Source organism: Oncorhynchus keta, unplaced genomic scaffold, assembly GCF_023373465.1.
Source record: "Oncorhynchus keta strain PuntledgeMale-10-30-2019 unplaced genomic scaffold, Oket_V2 Un_scaffold_5510_pilon_pilon, whole genome shotgun sequence".
Classification (NCBI taxonomy): Eukaryota; Metazoa; Chordata; class Actinopteri; order Salmoniformes; family Salmonidae; genus Oncorhynchus; species Oncorhynchus keta.
In genome coordinates this window covers 186721-193938 of record NW_026290963.1, presented here as the reverse complement: position 1 = coordinate 193938, position 7218 = coordinate 186721, and the positions used below count along the sequence as shown (strand labels likewise).

General features: G+C 45.0%; 1 long non-coding RNA gene across 1 annotated transcript; it reads right to left on the bottom strand.

Annotated features, from left to right (window-relative positions):
• Positions 1-1882: 1882 nt before the first annotated feature.
• On the bottom strand, positions 1883-3163 carry LOC127929192 (uncharacterized). The gene is made up of 2 exons (XR_008133775.1): positions 2101-3163; positions 1883-1943 (listed from the first exon to the last, which is right to left on the bottom strand). It is a non-coding gene; the product is annotated as an uncharacterized LOC127929192 (long non-coding RNA).
• Positions 3164-7218: the final 4055 nt, after the last annotated feature.

Genomic DNA, 7218 nt, shown 5'->3' with positions numbered 1-7218 from the left:
TCCGTTTGCTCCCGCAGTATTCTTTAAGTATTCTTTTAGTGGTCCTTCTGTGGCTCAGTTGGTAGAGCATGGCGCTTGTAACGCCAGGGTAGTGGGTTCGATTCCCGGGACCACCCATACGTAGAATGTATGCACACATGACTGTAAGTCGCTTTGGATAAAAGCGTCAGCTAAATGGCATATATTATTTATGTGAATTTTACAGCAGAACCATATTTATTTTCAAATATTAGTTTGGTGATCCCTTTTCTGTGAAAAACAAGACTACTTTGCTTTCGAATGTCGACGGAACAAAAGGCCAAAAACATGACTTTGAGAAAACCTGGCCCACAAGACCCCCTCTCCTGAGTCTGAGGGCCAGGGGACGCACACTTTACCTGGGGGTGCGGCTTGGCCTGACGGCACTGAAATGAGCATTCTCGTGGCCATCAAACTACTACCCTCTGAGATAATTGGAATGAAAACGGAGGTAGTTGCTACGATTGAGGCACAAATACAGGAGGTTTCTTATACTTTAGAAGCAGATCTAATCATCCTGCGGAACGAGACGTTGCCAGAAATCACTTCACTCAAAACAACAACAGATTTGCACAATACAATGAGTGCAGCACTGGAGACCTCCGCTACCAATGTCTCTGACTTAACCACCTCCCTGGAAGCTGACGTGAAACACCTGGCTGTGGATTTGAAAAAGGTGCAGGAGAGTTGTGTGAGTTTAGAGGGATTCTCTCGCCTCAATAACCTGAGACTGGTATCAGTCCCAGAATCAGCGGAAATGCTTCGCGCCACAGATTTAGTTTCTGGGCTGCTGAAGGATGTTCTTGCCTTGGATAAGAAGCCCCTGATTGATCGTGCCCACCGGTCGCTGCGCCCAAAGCCCCGGGATGGGGAGAGGCCCCGTGACATAATTCTTCGAGTGCACTTTTTCCATGAAAAGATGGAGATTCTCCGACGAGCCGGCAATACCACTCTGAGCTTTCAACGACAGAGCTTCTCCATCTACCAGGACTACTCCCCACAATTTCCAAGCAGCGCACAGCTTTCGGACAGGCCAAATGACTACTACTACACCATCCAGGTGTGAAGTATGGACTGCGATTCCCGGCCCGTTTATGGATATCTCATGATGGTAAAGACTACACATTTGAGTCTCCAGATGAGGCTATGGCTCACATTCAACGTCACATCAAGAAGTCTAGAACTTGCTCATAGATCAGCAACTGTTGCTTGCGAACTGTGGATAGCAAGTAGCCCACCTGTGGTACAATTATGTTTAGTTAATAACATGCTAGTCTTGTATAGTTGGGGAGTTGGCGAACCCATGCAGGATTATTTGATGTGATCTAATGTTTTGATCATCTAGAGTGCTTGCCTTACAAGCATTCAGTCATTTTAATTTCATTGTATTAAGGTTTTACTTAACTCCTTTGTTTCTAGGCTGTCTCGTTCACCTATTCAGTTTGTTGACAGTGTCTCAGTGACTCAACATATTTCTGGTTATTTGTTTACTGCATCCGTTTGTACCGACCCAGTAAACAGTAAATGTTCCGAGGCTACACGTTTTTGGGGGTCTTCAGTTCAATTTTAAAGGTTTTGAACGTCATTTATGCCCAGCAAACGTTCAACGTTGCGCACACATAGTTTTTTGGTCTTGGCTGTAAGTAGTCTTAGCATCAAACTAGACAATTATTATTATTTTTTGATTGTCTGTTATAAGACTGGGAATATAATTATATACATCTACAAGTGGTGCTTTTGTAATTTCGTTTGCACAAGGAATTCACTTTTATTTTTCTCTCTTTTTGCTGCTTGATCCACTAACACAAAACGCAACTTTAAAGAGCGGGTAGCTCCCTTCAGTAACCACGAGCACAACCGTTCCTTGATTTTAACTGGCGGCTTTATTCTGTAGTTTTAGTCAGAATTATCACCTTCCGTGAGAACTATAAAGTAAATGAAAAATACAGTTAAGCACACTCTTACGACCTTATCTTACGAGTGACTTATTAGCTTGGTATAACTCTGAAGTGCTTACATACATAACAGTTTAACCGGCGTTATAACAGGTTCAGATTAACACATGAATAAAGGAACAAATACCTCATTGGCTGCTTATTACAGAAGGGAGGAAATTAAACTTCACACTTATTATTCCTGGCATGAATTCACACTTCATCCTAACATACACTCTTCAACCATTATGAACTACACCCGATGACATGAAAACTTAGCTAACGCAGCGCAGGATTGCCTTCCCTCCAAAGGTGTGTTGCTACAATAAGGATCCCCGTTACAACAGTATTAGCTACGTAGTTCCGCTTGTATTATCATTTCCCCCGCACAGCGGACACATAAACAATTCAAACAAAAGACAACGACATAACCTGTAAGTCTAACTGTCAGTTACACTCCCACCAATCACCAGTGATTTCTGTGAAAGGGGTCTGCAGGTTTCTTGATCGGCTTCCAGGAGGGTGACTGTCTTATGGATGGGCCTCTCCAGACAGGTGGGTTTGGTGATGCGTTTACCTCTCTCATCTTCGGTTGAGTCGCTGATCAGTAACTTGAATCTTCTCACCCGGCCATCCTGTCCCGGGTACACTTCTGTAACCTTTGCCAATTTCCACTGGTTGCGTGGTGCAGTATCATCTTGCAAAATGACAATGTCATTAATCCTTGCGTTTCTTCAGTCTTTACTCCATTTCTGTCTGTGTTGGAGGTTTAATGCGTTGAATACGGTTAGCTACAAAGACGTGGAATCTTCTGGCTTCATTGTTGATGTAGCCAAGAACTACCTTCGACTCTGTCCAGAAGTATTCCTGTAGACCTTGTATCTCTAACTCCTTTTTGAGCATGTCACTTGTTCGAACAGCTACCACCGCTGCTGAAAGTTCCAGTCGTGGTATGGTCGTAACCTTGGAAGGGGCGACTCTCGACTTTGCCATAACTAGGGAGCAATGAACTTCTCCTGCGGTGCTGATTGTTCTGAGGTATGAGCACTCTCCATAACCTGAGGTACTAGCGTCGGAGAAGTGATGGAGCTCATAACTCTGCACCTCCTTGAAACTTGATGGCAAGTAGCTTCGTTGGATCCTTACTTCAGACAAGTTTTGTAGACCTTGGAGCCAGAATTCCCACTGGGAACGTAGGTCATCTGGAAGGGGTCATCCCAGTCGATTCTGTCACGACACATCCGCTGCAAGATCTGCTTCCCCACCAGGACAAAGGGTGCCACAAACCCAAGCGGATCATATACAGAGGCTACTGTAGACAACACTCCTCTTCTTGTGAGTGGGCGTTCCTTGACAACTACTCTAAACTGGAACTCGTCTGATGCGACACACCACAGTACACCAAGCGCTCTCTCCATGTGTGGTTCACCCAGAGCCATATCCAGGTCTTTGGCACCCTTGGCACGTTCTTCCTTGGGAATTGTGGCTATAACTTCCTTGCTGTTAGAGATAAACTTGTGCAACCGAAGTTTGCCGATGCTGCAAAGCTCTCTTGCTTCTTTCCCCAGCTGGGCCGCTTCAGCTTCAGACGATACGCTCGTCAACCCATCATCAACATAAAAGTTCCTTTCTATGAACTGGATAGACTTCTCGCTGAAGCTTCCTCGTCCTTCGGCAGCAAGATGTTTGAGACCATAGTTGGCGCAACCAGGAGATGAAGCTGCGCCGAACAAGTGGACCTTCATACGATACGCTGAGGGTTGAGACTCTAGATCTCCGTTCTCCCACCAAAGGAACCGTAGATAATCTTGGTCTTCTGCTTTCACATGAAACTGGTGGAACATGCACTCTACGTCACACATGATTGCAACTGGACCCTTACGAAAACGACAAAGGATGCCCAGCAATGTGTTTGTCAACTCTGGACCGGTAAGGAGATGATCATTCAAGGACGTCTCTCGAAACTTAGCTGAGCAGTCAAAGACGACTCGTATCTTCCCAGGCTTTTGTGGGTGATAAACTCCATGGTGCGGGATATACCATGCTGGATGCTTGTTAATTTCCTCTTTAGAGACCTTCTCAGCATCTCCACAAGCTATAGTCTCTTCCATGAATGCTGTGTAGTCCTTGTAGTACTGCTTGTCTCTCCTTAGGCTCCTTTCCAGGCACTTGAGTCGGTGAACTGCACATGTTTTATTGTTCGGCAGATTGGGTCTTTCTTCCTTAAACGGCAGCGGCATCTCATAATGTCCATTGTCCTTACGTCTGATGCCCTCTTTCATTTTCTTCAGGAACCGGATATCCTCTTGAGATATGAGGTCCTCTTCTGCAGGTCTCTCGTTGAAGTCAGATTCAAGCGTCTTGATAATGTCCAGTGTTGTGATTACCTCTCTTGCATGTGTTCTACAAACATAGTGTACTTGATTTGTGAGGTTGGAAGAAGATTGAAGGCTTGGCATCACCTGTCTAACGATAACCCGATGACTCACTCCAATAGGGTCGCCATAGTCGATACATGGATTTCCATAGCCGACTATGCTCCAGCCAAGATCTGTTCTCTGAGCAAAAGGCTGATTTCCCTTACCAGACACAATTTCTCTTGGAAGGAGAGCCTGGGAGCAGTTGTAGCCAATTAAGAGACCGACATCACAGCTCTGTTGAGGAGCAATCTCCTCTGCAATGTGTTCAAGATGAGACCATGCTCTTGCAGTCTCTGGAGTAGGAATATGATCTCTGTTTGCAGGAATAAACTCTCTCGAGTAGGTCGTTGGCAGAGGGATTTTCTTCTCCAAGTAAAACCCTCTAACCTGCAAACCAGACAGCTTCTGGCAGGGCACAGTGGTATTTCTTGAAGCCATTGTAGAGAGTTTCAGTTGGACTGGCTCCTTCCTTGTATTGAGAGCCTTTGTTGTCTCTTCAAGGATAAAAGTGGTGTCGCTCTGGGTGTCAAGAAGTGCATACACAAGAACTTCACGATCTGGCTCACTTGTGGTTGACACCCATACTGGAATGATTGTGGAGGTGTGAGTGTTAATGTCCCTTACGACTCTGTTAGATATGGCCTCACTTGACGCTCTTGTCCCCTTATCTTGTGAGGTCTTCCTATCCCTTAACCTTTCTTTAGTACGATCTTCGTGCAGGCAGGATGGATGCCTCCTCTGACACGTGTCGCAGGTGTTCCTGTTATCACAATCTTTCGATCGATGGCCAGGCCTTAAACAGCCAAAGCACAATTTATTCTCTTGAACAAACTTCTGTCGCTCTGCGGTGGGCTTATCCATGAACTTCCAGCATTTGTGGAGACTGTGACCTGACTTCTCACAGAAGACACAACTAGTAACAGTATCTTTCTCATCAGAGTTAGTTGCTAATACCCTTGCTCCGGGGTTTTGAATCCTTGGCGTCTTAAGTTTCCCATCTTCACTTGGTTTCAAAGCATGAAGGGATGTTACAGGATTGCAAGCAATCTTGGCTTCTCTTGTGAGAAACTTCACAAACTGACTGAAGCTAGGAAAGATCTCCGTTTCTTCTAAGATGTCTGTGACCTTTCTATTCCATCTTGAAGTTAGCCAATCTGGAAGTTTAGCGAGGATCTTTTGGTTTTCATTACAGTCATTAAGCACCTCCAGGCCCTTATTCTGAGACATAGCAGCTTCACAGCTGCGAAGAAAGTCTACAAGGTCTCTAAGTTCAAGACTGTCCTTGGATCCTATCGTAGGCCATGCATTGAGCTTATCTCTGAAAGACTTGGCGATGAAGAATTTGTTTCCGTACCTTTCTTCAAGAATGGTCCAAGCAGCATGGTAGGCTGATTCTGTTCCTAACATAAAGTAACTTTCGATGGCTTTCTTGGCAGGCCCACCGACATATTTTCTTAAGTAATATATCTTCTCAGTTGTTGGTATGTTCTTCCTGTCTATCAGAGTCTGAAAAGAGACCTTCCAGTCAGTGTACGAGAGAGGCTCTCCATTGAATGTTACTGGTTCTGGTATGGGGAGGCGGCTTTCACTGATTGCTTCCGCTAGTAACCTGAACATGGTCTTGGTGCCATCTTCTTGCTGTGTGCTTGTCACAACATGTTGTGGTGAGAGACTGTGAAATGAGCCACTTCTGTGCATGACTTCTTTCACATACTTGCAGTTAGAGAGTAGTTCTCTCTTCTCGTCCTCTGAGTTTTCATCTTGCTCATACACTTGCATTCGCGCCTTGGCAGCATTTAGTTTCTTGAGCACTTCTAGGTGCTCTAACTCTCTACGCTTGTCTTCTAGTGTCCTTCGTCTGGCAGCATTTTCTACCTCTAACTTGACTCGCAGCCTAGCTTCTTCTAAGCTGCGTTTCACAGCCTCAGCTTCTTGCTCCGCTGTCCTCTTCTTATCTTCATCTTCGAGTCGCTGAAGCTCTTCTAGTTGGCGTTCTTGCTTAACCATTACTTCTAAAGCTGCTTGGTTAGCAGCAACTTCCGCCGCAGCCTCTTGTCTCTTGACAGATGACACGCTTGAGCATCTGGAGTTTACCTTTGAGTTGTTTTGAGACTGGGAGGAAGCACTTGAGGGCTGATAGTTGGGACTTGACTTATGTGAGAGTTCGGACATGCACAAGGAATTGCTGTCCTTCCAGTGCAACTCTATCTGGTTACTTTGACCTTCTTCCCTGCCTTTTAAATGACACCTTACAGTCTTGATAATAGACATTGTAACTGCTTCACAAGTATCAACTCTGCGTCGTATATCGTTGTCGGGAATGTCGATTTGACGCAAATTTACATAGACACGGTTTAGCTCTGTAGAGGTATGGCTAATCTTGTTTAAGAGGTCTTCTAGTAGGTCTTCAGAGCAACAACCTGTCAGTGACAGTTTTGCTTCCTTTACCAGAGCCTTCCACTTCTCATAGCTGACCCTGAAACGTTGTTCGAGCTGTCTCCACCTTTCGTCGCGCAGTTCTCTGCCCTTTTCAGTTAACCTGCGGACCCTCTCACCTTTTCGTGGCTCTTGTTGTGCTACCTCTTCCTGCTGCTCTGTTTGTTCTGATGAAGGCTCGAAGTTTGCGAGGTGTTGCTGCAGCTGCTCAACTTGACCCACCCCATCTCTATCACCTTTAGTGAAACTACCTCTTTCTGACATTCTAAATCAAGTCAAATCAATTCTAGCTAAGGTTTGGATAAGTGAGTAGGTAATTTATACTCTAATTCACTGTAATTTATACCTCAGTACGTGGTATAAACATGTATAATGCTTGAAACAAAGGCTTGAACAAACACCTTACCAAA